At 45.3% G+C, this 15,237-nt stretch overlaps 1 protein-coding gene and 1 long non-coding RNA gene across 4 annotated transcripts in view, besides 1 other annotated feature; one reads left to right on the top strand and one right to left on the bottom strand.

Annotated features, from left to right (window-relative positions):
* The window catches only part of Slc14a2 (solute carrier family 14 (urea transporter), member 2), a 450,807-nt gene that overhangs the window by 251,735 nt on the left and 183,835 nt on the right, over nucleotides 1-15,237 (top strand). The window lies entirely within an intron of this gene.
* The window catches only part of Gm36418, a 40,348-nt gene that overhangs the window by 8,276 nt on the left and 16,835 nt on the right, over nucleotides 1-15,237 (bottom strand). The window lies entirely within an intron of this gene.
* Nucleotides 8,674-9,434: an enhancer, noted in NCBI's record as "VISTA enhancer mm173". NCBI's record gives its function as "enhancer in: midbrain (mesencephalon)[4/7] | other[4/7]" and the evidence as "EXISTENCE:transgenic organism evidence [ECO:0001131][PMID:17130149]".

Genomic DNA, 15,237 nt, shown 5'->3' with positions numbered 1-15,237 from the left:
GAGTGGCACATGTGGGCGCCTCGTTTTATTTTGTCTGTGCTTTTTTGTTTTTTAAGTAGGAGAGTCACGAATGGATTCCCAAGCATGTGGCTTGAAGCGGACATAAATAGTGTACAGAATGGAGAAAGTCACGCTGATAGGGTTGGGACATCTGGTCTAGGCTTTCCCACCTGAGTACCGCTGTCATGCTGGGCTGGATAAGCCTTGGGAAGAGAGGCTGAGTTGGGGTTCAGCAGCTCCTTAACCTCTACCTTTCCACCAAACAGTTCTGTCTTGATGATGTGGCACGGAAAACAAATCCCCAGGCATTGCTAACTGTCTCCCATTGGGGTTAAGTAAGACTGTCTCCAGTTCGGAATCACAAGGCTAGGCTGAAGAAGAGAAAGTCCTAAGGTCCCCAAATAAACCCAGCTTTTCATAGCTCAGAAAAAGCCACTGGCCACTGGCAGTTCCAGCCAGGCCATTGTACCAGATTCTGGTTAGTGCCAGCACTGCCCATCCTTGGATTCACTGTACTTGGGTCTGGGGTCTTCTTCCACATGCAGGAGTGAAAGCTCACACCTCCTCCATATCAGAGGTTAGGGGTTGTTCTGTGCTGTGGCTGCATATCTGGCTCCTCTTATCTACTCCTCCATGATAGGTTTTCCCTCTCTCTGGCTGCAGCCCAGCCTATGTCACCCATGAGTTACCCTCTGAAGGTACTGAAGGACATGTGGCCTTCTCAAAAGGACAGCATGTGATGAAAGTTCACTTTCCACTCAATTAGCCTTGAGAAGAGGGGTTTTTTTTTCCCTTTGTCTTTCCCAAGAGCCTTTTTTTTTTTTTTTTTTTTTGATGACCTTTTTGAAGCATCTTATTTTCTGGGCAAAAAGCCAAACGATACATTCTCTTCCCAGCTGCAGGGTGGCTGCAGATTTTCAAAGCTGAGGTAAAGCTAGCTTTTGGAATAAATACAGGTAGCCTGAGCACAGGGAATGTCTTAGGATTCCAACAGAGCAGTGCCCAGAGAAAGGGAGCATTTGTGGAGGACCTCGGGGACCCAAGAGATGAAGCAACTAGGAGACCTTCAGGCTGCCAGGTGCTTCCCCCAATTAGGGAGCATGCATGAATACAAATTTCAAAAAAAAATCAATTCCACTCTGGGTAAAAGCACATCTCGCATAGGACCTGCGATAGATGGGGATGGTTTTTAAATTTTTAATCTCATTGAGTCTCAGATTCAGCTATCAAATAAGATTCAATTTTATTTAAGACTGGATCAATAGAGTACAATAAATACCGCTTGTCCTTTGTCAGCCAGTCTGATGGGCAACACTACCTAAAAGCCTACTCCATAGCCTGGGCATACGGCACCCTTTCCTTAAGACATGTTCCTGGTAGGTTTACAGAGGGACAGCATGTGGAATCTGCAGAAGAGAAATAAAAGAACCCAAACCAAGCCTGTCTTCCCTCCGAGCTACACCGATGACAACTCAGAAGGCAAAGAGGGTTTCTTGAAGTTGGCCAGGCTTGTTTTACCGTATCTTGCTCAGCTTCACAAACTATGAGCGGTTCTAGAATCCAGACCAGTAGAGAATTTTAGTGAGTTAAGATGTCTGAAGCCAAGCCTTGATGACCTGAGTTCAGTCTCCAGGACCTACGCTATAGAAGAGAACTGACTCTCGGTAGTTGCCCTCTGACCTCGATAAGCATATCATAGCTGAGGACACATGGGGCTCTCCTGGATTCAGACGCTGGCCAACAGGACACTGAGTACCCCGTGTCTCAGGAATCAGAACCCGGATGTGCTTGGAGGTGCTGGGGAAGCTGCTGACACAGGAGGCACTGGTGGGAAAGCAGTAAGGAGAGAGACTCTGAGGCAACATTGGGGTTTCGCTTTAGTCCTGAGTATAAGAGATAGCTTGGGCTGAGAGCTGAAGGCTTTACCTCTGAAGGAAAAAGAGATTTATAAGAAATGCCTGCCAGGTAGGTGCCCTTGTCTGATAGTGGTCATCCTGCAGCCCCAACAGCCAGGCTAAGAAAAACTAAGCAACAGGAAAGAGCTTTCTGGAGAAGTTTGCCCCCGATGGGCACTAATGCAAAAGCGTCTCTTCAGCCAGAGCTCCGTCATTAGTCTTCATTTGCTGTCACAGGGGCAAGGACCCGCAATTTGTCTTCCATGAAAATGTTCTTCTCGGAACATTAGTAGAGGAAAATTGGCATCAAAGCAAAACTCTGAGTGGCCTGGCAGCTTCTGAAGAGGGACCCCGAATACAAGGGGTAAAGCCTTTCCCTGCAGGCATAGAGACTCCACAGCCCACATCTGTCTACCTCCTAGCTAAAGAGTTTTCTTACTGATGCTGTGTTTGGAATTAGGCACTGGATCACACAGGCACATTTGCTGAGCCCCAGCCTTTACTACCTCCATGAGTTTGAGCTGGTGAAAGGCACAGAGTAAACCTAATCCATGCATGTCATTTTACAGCAGAAGTGTTTAACTGGCCAAAGAGCAAACATTTACTAGTCGTGGTGTCATTTTCAATTTGGGAAGCAGTGATAGGAAGTGGCGGGAAGGGGTAGAGTCACTTACAACAAAAGGTCTTCTTTATGACCTTTCTCAGATCCAACAAAGAACAAAACCTTTCAAAACGTTTGACAACCATGAGTATCCTGATGTACAAAAAGCTGTCCTTTAGGGTAAAAATGTCAGTGACATGTAATGATGATAATATGGGTGTTCTCTAAGTGGTGAGTGGAGTTCCCGGGTCGGGTACTGTCTGTAGCCATCAGTTCTAGATGAAGGTTGGGATCTACAGACCCCTCAGTTTGATGGTGCTACCTGTTCAACTAGTGATCCCGCAAACTGGTCATCAAACCGGAAGTCTCTCTGGCAATGAGGTCACTGGCTGGGTTAGCAGATTCTGATGTATCACCTCTTCAGGGTACCCTTGCCCAAGCCAAGAAGTGTGAGGGACAAAGAGGATCCAAATTAAGTGGCCTGTTGGTAACTAGGAATCTTTTTTAGCTCACCAATGTCCCAGGAGACCTCAGCTTCTTTGACCTCGCTTCCAGTGCTCTGCAGAGCTAGAGAATCCCTGTCCCTTGGTGCCCTCCTCTTCCCATTCACCCTTGTAGAGTCTTCCATGTTGTTCCTTAGGCAAGCAGTTGCGATGCCTCTTAGCCTGCTGTGTCTTCCTCCCTCTGACCTTGAGCACATCTCCATTGCACCCATTGGCCCTGACAATGCCACAGAAGGTGTGTAGCCTGACCACACAGGGAGGACAAGCCTGAGCCTATTACATTCTGTTCTGCAGCCCTGCCACATACCTGGTGACAGGCTTCGAAGATAACATTCACAGACACAGGGCCTCGGAAGCCCGTCCCGCCCCCAACCTATACACGCTAGATTTAGAAGCTAGAAGACTTCTTAGAAGCTGGACGACTCGAGTGGTACCTTGATCAAGACTCTGAGAAACACTCCTACTCCTAAAAAACCTACAAATGTAAATGGCATGACTGACCATCTCAGAGAAGCTAAATGGGAAGAACTTAGACCTGAAGGTCTGTAACATCTGAGGCAGCTTCCGCCTCCCTTGTACCATGTCTCCTTTCTTCCTCTGGTTCTTAGCCATCTCCCTCCAGGTGTCTGAGCCTCTATGTTGTCCTCATGAAAACCCCCATTACACATCATTCATCCCAAAAATAAAGACTACACTAAATAGTATCTACACGTATCTTTCTTACATTTCTTACCTTATTTTCTGTGTGTGGATGTTATGCCTGTATGTATGTCTCTGCACTATATGTATGCCTGGTGCCCACAGAGGCCAGAAGGCATCAGATCCCTGGGACTGGAGTTACAGATGGCTGAGAGCCATTATGTATGTTCTGGGAATCAAACCAGGCCTTTGACAAGAGCAGCAAGTCCTGCTAACTGCTGAGCCATCTCTCCAGCTCCAATACCACTCTTTGGTTTCATTCGCTTTAGCCTCTGCTTTCTGAAACCTGCATCTTCCATCTCCATGACTGATACCATGAGGTCATGGTGCCTCTTGACAGCTAAACAGATGGGCAAAGGTCAATCTTAGTGTCTAAAAGTTTTTATTGTGTTGGGAGAACCTGCAGGGGGCAAAGAATTATTGTCATTGCATCTCACCGAGGGCCACTGGACCAGGTAACGATGAGCTGAAATACTAGGTCATCTCCAGGAACCTCCTAGGCTGAGTGTAATTGTGCGATTCATTAATGAGAATTGCATTTGTCTTTCTTCCTCCCCTGCTAGGAGCCTCATTCTGAGCCATCCTCGAGTAACACCAGGCTAATTGATCTCCTTCTATTAGAGCCTCATCTAATTTATAAGCCAAAAGCTCTGGGAAGTATCCTTCAAATCTGCTAGGAAGCCTCATGGAAACTCAAGAGATCAAAATGTCAAGAGTAAGTTTGGCTTTGGAAACCGGGAGACTTGTAGCAAAATGATATAGTCAGATATAGTCAGAGCCGCTCCCAACAGCATAACAATCAATACCCATGGGATGTGGCATGAGGGGGCTGCCAGTGGCTTCAGAGTCTACTGGAATTATGTATCTCCCAGGTGCCTTGAAGTTACACCATTAGAGAGTAATGCCACATGTGAGGAGATTGCGACCTGTCAACTTCACAATTGCTGTGAATTAATATTGGACTGTTTTCCTTCCTGAAGAAGTCTCAGATGAAATGGGACTCTGATCCCCACAGTTTGGAATTAAAAAGGGGGAGATGGGAAAGGTGGAACATAGAGGGTGGGGTGAGAGGTGTAAGCAAAGAACTTCACATTTTCCCCAGTGGTCAGTCTTTCTGCAAGAAACCCACCCGGTAAGAGTCCCCAGAAAGCATCAAGTTATCATTAAAAGAGCGGCAAACCCCGAGCAAAACAAATCAATGTTGCTGTTTTCAAGTCTGTAGAAAACATTTCTTTTTCCCACTTCAACAGTCCCAGACAGAGGGCAAATATTTCCACACTTCTCCATAAATCTGGAGTCAGTTGAGCTATAAGAGAATTTCTTCTTCAATGTCCCTCATAATGGCACGGAACGGGAAAATAAAACTTCAGCACCAAAGGCACAGAGTTTAAGAGCCGGCTGAGGGGCTGGAGCCAGGCCCTGGTTTCCATGGAGAGAACAGGGACGGGAGTTCTGCATTCCAAGCAGGCAAGGGATTTGTATACCACCTTACAGGCCCATAAATCCCCCAGCTTTAGGGCCCCCTCGAACGGCTGCCAAGCCGGAAGTATATATTGTCCACTAGAGTCTGAAGGCTCCAGGATATACGACTTGAAATGTTGCCAACCTAGAATGTACTTGGGAGACTGTTCTGCCTCAGCAACTGTTCCAAATAATTGAAATGTTGCCTTTTAAGTACCAGGACAATTCTGAAGCTTTAATTATTTAGCAGGAAAGCATCTCCTCCCCCAACTAAAAATACACTTAAAGTGTAGGGCCCCCAAGAGGCTTGTGACGGGGAAGGCTTTGGCAGCAGGTAGACGATGTCTGAATCCCTGTTCCTAAGATGTGAAGCAGCTGGCAGGGGTTTTACTCTCCCTTGGTTTTGTTGTTTTAACATCTTCTACACTTTCACTTCCTCAAAATTCAAAGAAAAAAAGAGAGGCAAAAAATTGGGATCATGACTCATTGGTGGATCTTTGTGAAGTTGTGAATGAAGGCCTCCCTCAGCAAACTGCTTATCACCTGCATCTACTCAAGACATTGTGTCTGCTGCTGTCATTGACGTCATTACGGCGATCCTGCCTCTCTTAAAACCTACCGCACATGCTTTCCTCCTGGTGTCCCTTGTGGAGAGCTGATAAATGACTGTCTTTATAATACGCTTTGATACAGCACACCTTTAGGGACTCAGGAAGTATAAAGACAGGGCCAACCCCAAATACAGAGTCACATCTGCTATCACTCATGGACTGGCTCGGCTGCCTCCGAGCTGCATACAACAAAACCTCACTATATGGCACGGCTGTCCCTTTACTACCTCTTATCTGTGTTCCTCGTGAATCAGATAAATGAAGGTGTAGCTTGGCAGCCTGCTGAGGAGCAGACATGAGCTGTGTGACCTGGTATTCTCAAACTTTCAAGGAAACAGCAGCACTGCATCCTGGGGTGCTTGTGAGCATTAAGGGAGACGATGTAAAGGAAGCCAATAACACAGTGTTGGGTTCATCATGGATGCTCAATAAATGGCAGCCGTTATTATTGACTAAGAGCCACAGGGAAACGGCCAAGGCCACACAATTGCATCTTTACATTTGACCCAGCAGTGAGCCTGATTTGGTTAGAGTCAGGTTCGGAAGACTATCTAATTGCCCAATCATCTCTTGTATTTGCACATTTCCTTTTACAGTGAAGGTTTTCCAAGTGTTTGGGAAGGCAGTACCACAATGTTCAGGGGTAAATTGCCAGTGGGCTGTGGTAAACTAGCAACAGAGTTCTGTGGACTTGAGGGTCTTCAAATGACAGACTGTAGGATGGCTGCATTGCGTGAGCAGAAAATTTGAGCTAACTTGCCATGTAATGAGCCCAGCCCACACAGAAAGCCCCAGGCAGAGGCTCCTTGATCAGAATGAATCACCTGAAGGAAGGACTTTGCAAATTCAATATTCATGAAAAGATTGCCCATGCTCAGAACACCTGCAAAGGCTCAAGTCGGCACCAAAGAATCGTTGTTCTCCTAGCATCTCCAGCTGCCAGGATGCTTGGCCATGCTAGCTGGATGGTTAAAAGGGCAGGTTATTAAATAAATGAGATACCAGAGCTCCCACAACTAGTAGCTGAGTGATCTGGGCATAGATGTTTATATTCCTGGAAACTTGTTCTTTCACTTGTTAAAGGTCGGTGACTCCACTGTACCTGCCAGGCAGGGTCCATTGGAGTGTGAGCACAGAGGCACATCAAGAACCTAAACCCGGGCCAGTATTTGCTACAGACTACCTGGCTGTCTTAGGGTAACTTGGCTTCTCTAGACTTCAAATATCCTTCATGCAAGGCTTGCAGTAAATAATCAACACACCAGTCGCCTTCAGCTCTGAAGTCCCATCTACTACAGAGAGAGGAGAGAAGGAGGTGAGGCTGGAACTATGGCTCTACCTACAGAATTGAAATACACATCACTCTAACGCTGTGGTCAGCTCCGTGCCTGGAATCAGGCATGCTAGCAACCTCTGAAGCTGTCTTATAGACAAAGCTCCTATAATATTTCAAAGCAGGTCAAAATCTATCCCCTAAAAAATAAATTAAAGCCTGAAATATACAGCAAATGTCAAGGTGGGTGTGGTGAGTGCCGTGCTGGGTGTAATTTCTGGGAGTCTGTTGTTCTTTATTCTCCTCTAGGAAGTGTTGGAAAATCTGGAGGGTCTTGTGCAAAATCTGCCCGATGTCAATTCCACTTGCAGAGCAGTCCATCTTCTCTGGAGTGTGTGTGACCTTTGCAGGTTGTCACATCCTGGGCATGGCACCAAGTGATCCTCTGCAGGGGCTGGCATGGAGGAGCAGACCCTGAGCCGCAGGGCGGTGCAAGCAGCAGTTTCCGGGCCCTGTGCCAACCTCCAGATAATTGCCAGCAGCGGGAGAGAGGTGGTTGAGGTTGGCGGAGCCTGTCTCTGACAGATAGATTGCCCCCTCCTCACCGCAGCAGCAGCAGCAGCAGCATCGTAGCAGGGAGGAGGGATGGGAGGGAGAGCCAAAATGTACTCAGGGAGGGGGCAAGAGGGGAGAGAGAGCAGCTGGGAACAGCTGACTGTCAGAGTGAGGGACAAACAAACACAGACAATGGACTTAGAGCTGGGGGAATGGTAAAGAGACAGGGAGGCACTCACACAGGAACCAGCTCCAGAGATGAGATGCACACAATATGGCAAGATAAGTGGAGGGAGCTCAGAGATGGGCAAAAGCCAAAACAAAGGGAAGGGCGAAGGCAACACAACCTTTGTCCCAAGCCGAATCCCATGCATAGGTTTGAGGGTTCAGCAAAAAGGCAGAACTTCCACTATCAGCCTCAAACAGAGTCAGGGGAAAAGAATCAATGAGAGCCCCCAAATCCATATAGCTACATCAAGGGGGTTGGTCAGCCAGTCAATGCTGTCACATGAAAAGAACAGTCCTGTTAGCACAAGGAGTAATGTTTACATACAGGGCGCTCTATGTCCCCGGCACAGAGCTTAGCATATACACATATTTTCAGCTATCCGTCTATAAGGCCATTTCTAGTAGTTACATCTCAGTATTCAGAGCAAGACAGTAACCATGCAAAGCTGGAAGCTCACAGCAAGGCCTCTCCTCCTCCTCTTGCCTCTCATGGCAAAATAATAATAATAATAATAATAATAATAATAATAATAATAAAATAAATATCAAGACAGAAACCCAAAGCAGAACCTGGCATCTTTCCTGATTATCCTTTCTTTCCAATGTTCTTTTCTTCTTCCCTCACCCCTTCCATTCCTCCACCCACCCATTCTCTTACTTCTTTCTGTAGAGCCCTGCTTACAGACCACAAGGTCTGACTGGGATACTGAGCTCCAGGGTAGATCAGCTGGGTACCCCACAGTTCAAGAAATAATGTCCTACAGGTACAGCTGCAGTGGCAAAGGACAAATGTAGAAGAGAGCTACTGACTGTGTGCCCAGCTGAAAGGCAGCTAGATATATGAAGGGCTTCTCAAGGAGGCAGATGTGTAGCAGCCATATTGCTGAATATGAGGTGGAGATGGCTGTCAAGTTGTAAATATTAGAGTCTTCCACTGGGTGGGAAATATAAAAAATAATGTCTTCCTGGTTTTCCTAGCACCTCAAACATGCTAGCAATTGTAACTACCATTTGTTCTTGAGCACTTTATGTGCTGGGAGCTAAGCATACATAATTTTGTCAGCCATGTACCTATAAGGTCTGTAGTAATATTCCCCTCTGAAAGATAAGCATAGCAGCTGGATTATCTGTGCCATTTCAGTCAGATCGAAGCTGACTAGTTTCCATTATTTGAGACTTATTATATGCATTGGGCAGCAACTGGGTAGGAGACTGTCCTAGATCTAGTTGGAAGAAAGATGCAGTAGTGGACGGAAGAGAAAGGGCTGTTTCGAGATGATAGAGCTGTTTATCTGTCTTTCTTTGCCTATCTGTGAGGCCTGAGTAGCACTAGGGAATGGCTAGCACATGGACACGTTGGAACTTGAACATGAGAGGAGGTTCAGCAAATCATAAAGATTCATTCTGAATGAGAAGGACAGAGCATGAGGTCCGTCTGAGCTGAGCATGGAGGTTTGAATCCAAAATATGGGACTGCGGAATGAAGAGAAAAATGCATTCCACAATGGAAAGAATAGCCATGCCAATTGATGTGAAAACAGACTTCATGAGGTTATCTTATCTTCTGGTACACACCAGAAGGCTGTCTCCACCCCCTTTCTCTCTTCTCCTTCTTCCACCCCCGCCCCTGTCTTACATGCAGTGTTTGTGGAGTGTATTTGTTTTATGAGGTTTAAGGGGTACCAAGGATTAAACTCAGAGTCTCTCAAATGCCAGATGTGCATCCCCCACCACTGAGCTCCATCCTTCCTCTTGATTGTATTTGTTTTACTCTGAGATAGGCTTTCCTCTGTTTTTCAGCCTCCCTGCCTCTTTCTTTTTAGGAGCTTGGAGCAGATACAGGTATGTGCCATCGCATTTGCCCAAGAGACTCTTTGAATAAGTAGAATTGTGGGAGAAAGGCTAAGCAAGACAAGTAGAGTGGGATTGGGAGAAGAGGAGGAGGAGGAGGAAGAGGAGGAGGAGAAGAGGAGGAGGAGAAGAGGAGGAGGAGAGGAGAAAGAAAGAAAGAAAGAAAGAAAGAAAGAAAGAAAGAAAGAAAGAAAGGAAGGAAGGAAGGAAGGAAGGAAGGAAGGAAGGAAGGAAGGAAGGAAGGAAGGAAGGAAGGGGAAGGGAAGGGAAGGGAAGGAAAGGAAAGGAAGGAAAGGAAGAAAGAGAAAGAAAGAGAGAAAGAAATTAAAGGTTCAGTGGGCAAAGACTGAGTAGAAAATATGGCCCAGTTCCCTACACAGCTCCGTAAGTGAATGAAGGTCTGAATTCACTGACTCTTCTTCCACTTAGCAAATATTTATCACACGTCTGTTGTATCCCTGAACTCCGCTAGACAGATGCATACATCAATGCACAAAGTAGGCAGACCCTGCTCTTGCAGGACTCTGACTCATATAAGGACATACATGTTATACCTCACTTAGTGAGGATGGGACAGAGTCCACGTGGGTGGGATTTTCAGGGTTCATAGCAGGCAGGAATCAACCTTGGTGGTATCCATAGTGCATCTGTGTAGATGCCTGTCCTTGAGCTATTAGGAAATAATGCAAGGGTAACTGGGATTTGGGAGGGAAAGAAAGTCACAGCCAAGAAGAGATTCTGTTAGGCCTGTCTTGATTGCAATTAGCAAAGCAAAGCAAGTTAAAAGGTGATTTATAGGCTCTGTGGGCAAGCTCCTTAAAGATAAGGGGTAAATTCTGGTAACTAGAGATGGAGGGTTTGATGCTACCCATTCCCCATATGTGGCCACTGTTGAGAATATGGTTTCAGTCCCTATGGCCTCATACCCTGACATCTGGCTTTCTTTGTCCAGTTCCATTTGAAGCTATGAAAGTCACATGCTCAGCTGTTAGGCCATTGCAGTAACCAACAAGGTAAGGTCAGTGCTAGACTAGATTAGGGACTAGGGACTATTACCTGGTCCCTTTCAGTTAGTGGGACCTAAATAGTAGAAGTCCACTACTGAGACTAAGACAGTTAAAAAGTCATTTCATCTAAAGGCCTATTGTATTGAGGGCTTCTTCCAAAATATAGAATATAAAGTTGCTATTATTGAGAGTGGGGCAGAAATGTTATTTCTGTCCCACCCACTCCTGCACATAAATTACAGAGTGATACTGTTGAACAATAGGCGGCCTTCTGTGAAGACCAGAGGGAGAAGAAAGCGGTTCTTTGGAAGTGTGAGGGGTAGGATCTCTTATCACAAAACCAGGTGCCAGTGAGTCCCAGGACTTACTAGAACTGTGTCAATAGAGCCCCTGCTTGCCTTTGAAAACCTCAAGACAGGGAGGGCTGCCGCCCCCTGCCCTGCCGCCCCGCCCCCCCCAAACCACCACCTCCCACTCGCAGCAGGATGGGGGACTATCTAGGAGCAGTGCCTTCAGTTGGAGGCTCTTCATTAGCTGAGAAGGGCAGCCCTGCAGGAAACCAGCACTGAGGAACAAGAACAATTTGAAAGGATGCAGGAGGCATTAAGCTAGAATGGTTCTCCAGGGGGTGGCAGGGCTAAGTGGAAATGCAGGCAAAAGGAACCAACGGGGGAACAAGTGGGGCCATCATCCAGCAAAGAAAACGAATGCTTACCATCAGGGAAGAAGGCAATCTCTTTGCCAGGAAGGAGAAATCAAAGCAAAATGAAGAGAAATTTGAGCAAAAAATAAAAAATAAATTTAAAAAGTCAATGCTTTAAAAACATGTATTCATGTTTCAAAGAGAAGTTCTGGAAACTCTGAGACGGGTCACAGTTTGCTTGATACAAGGAGTATTAGACCAGAAGAAGAGCTGGATGGGGGTATCTGACCTTGTCTGTGTCAGTGTCATGCTGTGTGGTCTTAGACTGTGGGCTGTATTTCCCACTTGTAAAGTGAGTTGAGAATCTCCACATTGCACGTAGCACAGTATCATGTAAGAGCCTGCTGAGATGATCGAAGCGAAGAGACTTGAAAATATTAAGCAACAAGTATATCTTTAATTAGGGTAGATGAATAATTAGAAAATGACAGTTAGAAATTGGGTCACTGTAACGGAGTTAAGAAGGGGGCAGGGATGAGGGCTGTCTAAGGCTTCAGATTCAGGTGATGTGGTATTCTATTCAACGCCAAGAACCAAGGTGATCTTCTCTGTGTATTTAAAAAAAAGTATGCATAATGGCTAAGAAGCTTCTACAATCTCAGTCCCTGGCAAGATCAAGGAAGATGCAGAAAAATCATGAGAGAAAAACCTGAGAGCCTCCTGTTTGTCTAGTAAAACAAAACGTGTACAAAATAGTACAACTCCCACTATGAACGGAAAAAGAAATGCAGGTTGAGGGATCAATATCAGCAGAGCTTGGTGTAAGTCCTGAGCACAGATGGTCTTTCTCTTGTCTTACATCTAGAGGTGGATAGGGGAAGGGGGAGAAGGAGAGGACGCTCATTAAGGTAGAGGTCAGAAAAACCATAGAGACAGCCTGTGTGCATGGTGGGCTTGGACGGATGATCAGTGTGGGTGAAGTATTATAAGACAGAAATAACGATCACTTTTAGAAATATCCAGGCTGCAGAAACCCTTAATATTAAATGAAGGAATTGATTGCAAAGAAAAAAAAAGCCTTTGGGCGGGGTGGGGGGGACCCTGAAATAAAGGGGATGGCCAGGACGACAGGTACATAGATGGAGGAGGGATGGCCTCTTGAATAAGCAGGGAGGATGAGGCCATACGGTATAGGAAGGAAACTCAGGTGGCTGCAGAGGAGATAAAGAATATAGATAAGTGTATAGATAGTAAGCTAAATATTTTTTTAGTTCTAATTCTGCCATGGATTTTTCTTTATTGGGGTAGTGGATAATTGCATACATTTAATAGGAAACTTTTTATCTTCCATTTGGTATGTCAATTCTAATGTATATATGTCCATTGAATAATATAGTCCTTGAGTCAGGTTAATTCTGGTATATGATATTTGTATCTATTTCCAATGTTTTTTACAATAAAGTAGAAGGAGAATAGAGGGCAAGCAAAGGGGACAAAAGGGCAAAAGTGTTTGTTATGCAGCCCTGACAACCTAAGTTCCATCCTTGGAACCCATATGAAGGTAGAAAGGAAAGGCCAACTCCACGGAGCTGCCTCTGACTTCACACATGTACTGTGGAATTCAAGCCTTCACATACATCGCATACATACAGACTGAGTTATTTATTTATTTATTTATTTATTTATTTATTTATTTATTTATTTATTTTAAGAAAGAACAATAGAGAACTGCTGGCAAGCCATGGTACCTACTTGCCTACAGGGACTCAGTTGACACCATCCTAAACAACTATAGTCCCAAAGCTGTGTATACTATTTGTGTCCTGTCCCTGCTGTGGTTAGAGACAGAGAAGGCTTCTGAGGGAAGACTGTAATGGAACCTCAAAGGTTATGTTTACCTACAACCAAAGGGAATAAAAAAAAAACCATTCAGAGAAAGAAAGTATCGTGGACCTAAGGTATGCAAAGCAGAGCCCCTGGTCTGAAGGGTGTCTCTAAAGTCATACAGACAGAGAAACAGCTGGAAAGCAGGGCTGGCCCAGATGATGTAGATATGTGGACTTACACTGTGCGTGCTTGGACCGAGAGAATGAAGAGGAAAGGAAAGACTATCAGATTTTCTTATAGCTGTTTGTACTAATACAGAGACTTGAAAACTAGAGATATTCTTCTAGCAAAGTCCAAAAACATTTTTTTAAGATTTATTTATTTTATGTATGTGAGTACACTGTTGCTGTCTTCAGACACACCAGAAGAGGGCATAGGATTCCATGACAGATAGTTGTGAGCCACCATGTGGTTGCTGGGAGTTGAACTCAGGACCTTGCAGTCAATGCTCTTAACCACTGAGTCATCTCTCCAGCCCCCCCAAACATCTTTTAGTTTCTTTCAGACTTCTACTATTCACACATCTGTTCTTCGTGTTTGTGTGCACTGACCCTCAGCATAATAAACTTTCTAGTTATATTTTTTTTTTGGTGCACAAACATTGATAGTACTGAGAGAAGTGTCACTGTAGGTCACACCCTGAATTTAGCCATGTCTCCTGTGGCTACTGTCTACCTTCTCGCTCCTCACACCTGAATTTTGTTAGCGTTTTAAAAAAGTGTCGCGGGCTGGTGAGATGGCTCAGTGGGTAAGAGCACCCGACTGCTCTTCCGAAGGTCCAGAGTCCAAATCCCAGCAACCACATGGTGGCTCACAACCATCTGTAACAAGATCTGACGCCCTCTTCTGGAGTGTCTGAAGACAGCTACAGTGTACTTACATATAATAAATAAATAAATAAATAAATAAATAAATAAATAAATAAATAAATCTTTAAAAAAAAAAAGTGTCGCTGTCCATCGATATCTTCATGGTTTCCTCTAACCACTCTTTCTACAGCTCCCTGCCTCAATTCAGCACCGAATTCATTAAGATCCCCCTCAAGTCTTTCCATAGTTTCTCCACATTCTACCCATGGCTGAAGTTTTGCCTCTAATGTTCTCAAAACAAGGTTCAGGCAGGAGCAACTTCCTGCATCTGGGTGTTTGGGCTGCACTTGAACGACGGTTTGAACATATATAATCTTTGTTCTTGTCTAGTTCTCAATGATGAGGCTTTGTATGCTTCGTAAGACGGTGTGGAGTTGTGACGAGGTCTAACAGCAATAACAGACTTTCCACCCATGCCCAAGTTCCCTGAAATAACGATGCTGAGGCTTCTTATATATGAATAAGTGCCTAGGCCAATAGCTTGGACCTGTTCCCACACTAGCCCATAAGTTAACATCCTGCGTATTTTTATTCTATGAATGGCAGTTACCTAGTCCTCAGTTTCATGTGACTGTCTTCCTCTGTGTCTAGGGAGAATCTCTCTTCCTGTGCCTGTTTCTATCCTGGAATTCCTCTCTTTGTGCCTTAACTTCCACTTCCCTATTTCCTGCCTAAGGTAAATAGGTCAACAGCAGTTTTATTGACAGATGAAGCTTCCACACAGTGCAGCAGAGGTTCTCACTACATGCCGGATCATACTGCCCATTTAGAGAGAAGAGTTTAGCCTGGTTTGCTTCATTTCAAGTTGTCTTTGGTCATCAGTGTGGCAGAAACCTTTGCCTTTGCATTGGGGGCCCTCTTAACAAGGCCTAGGACTGCTCTTGTAGACTGCCCCCTCACATTAGATCAACTGCCCCCCCCCCGCCCCTGCAAAGACTTAGTTTGATTTTGCCCTCTTTCACAAACTCTGAGCTCTGCCCACTTTGGTTGAGGTCTTTGGCAGCTCTTCCAGCACCTACAGGCTATGGTTACAAATGCATTGCTTTTGGCAGACTCCCTCCGTAAAGGTGGGTTCTGCATTTCTGGTTCGCATTTTCCTTGGTGTTTTGAAGTGAATTCAAAGGAAGTGGACAGGGCTAGCTGAACACAGCTCT

This window comes from Mus musculus, chromosome 18, assembly GCF_000001635.26.
Source record: "Mus musculus strain C57BL/6J chromosome 18, GRCm38.p6 C57BL/6J".
NCBI classification, from domain to species: domain Eukaryota; kingdom Metazoa; phylum Chordata; class Mammalia; order Rodentia; family Muridae; genus Mus; species Mus musculus.
The sequence above is the reverse complement of the archived record's forward strand: the minus strand, read 5'-3'. Positions and strand labels throughout refer to the sequence as shown.